The following is a 482-nucleotide window of genomic DNA, read 5'->3' on the forward strand; positions in this document are numbered from 1 at the left end:
TTTGTTTATATTTAAATGAGAAGAATGGCGATAGCAGTTTTGTATCTAATGGCGATAGGTATTAGAGACGATAGGTAGTTTCACTACACATATATACTTACACATACATATTTATGCATATATGTATATATGTCTACGTATGTATATGTATGTATCTATGTATATATATCTATGTGTGTATATGTAAATATATGTATGCATATAAATATACATATGTTGAAAAATAAACAGGCAAATTGACATAACACAATGTCTGCAAGTTGATGAGTACCACATATTCCCCTCCATTTTCTTATTGCTATATAAATTAAGGGTAAAATTTACTTTTACCCGCACCCATTTATTGCACTCGGTAAAAACACTAGTGTAATAATAACTGGGTATCCTTCCGGCAGTATATTGGATAGATATTATCCCTTAGTGGGTTGGATTCACAACCCCTAACTTTCTGGGATATATATATATATATATATATATATATA

At 29.5% G+C, this 482-nt stretch overlaps 1 protein-coding gene across 1 annotated transcript in view; it reads left to right on the plus strand.

Annotated features, from left to right (window-relative positions):
- LOC106869716 (uncharacterized) overlaps positions 1-482 on the plus strand; it is a 54837-nt gene that overhangs the window by 40541 nt on the left and 13814 nt on the right. The window lies entirely within an intron of this gene.

Source organism: Octopus bimaculoides, chromosome 11 (assembly GCF_001194135.2).
Source record: "Octopus bimaculoides isolate UCB-OBI-ISO-001 chromosome 11, ASM119413v2, whole genome shotgun sequence".
NCBI classification, from domain to species: Eukaryota; Metazoa; Mollusca; class Cephalopoda; order Octopoda; family Octopodidae; genus Octopus; species Octopus bimaculoides.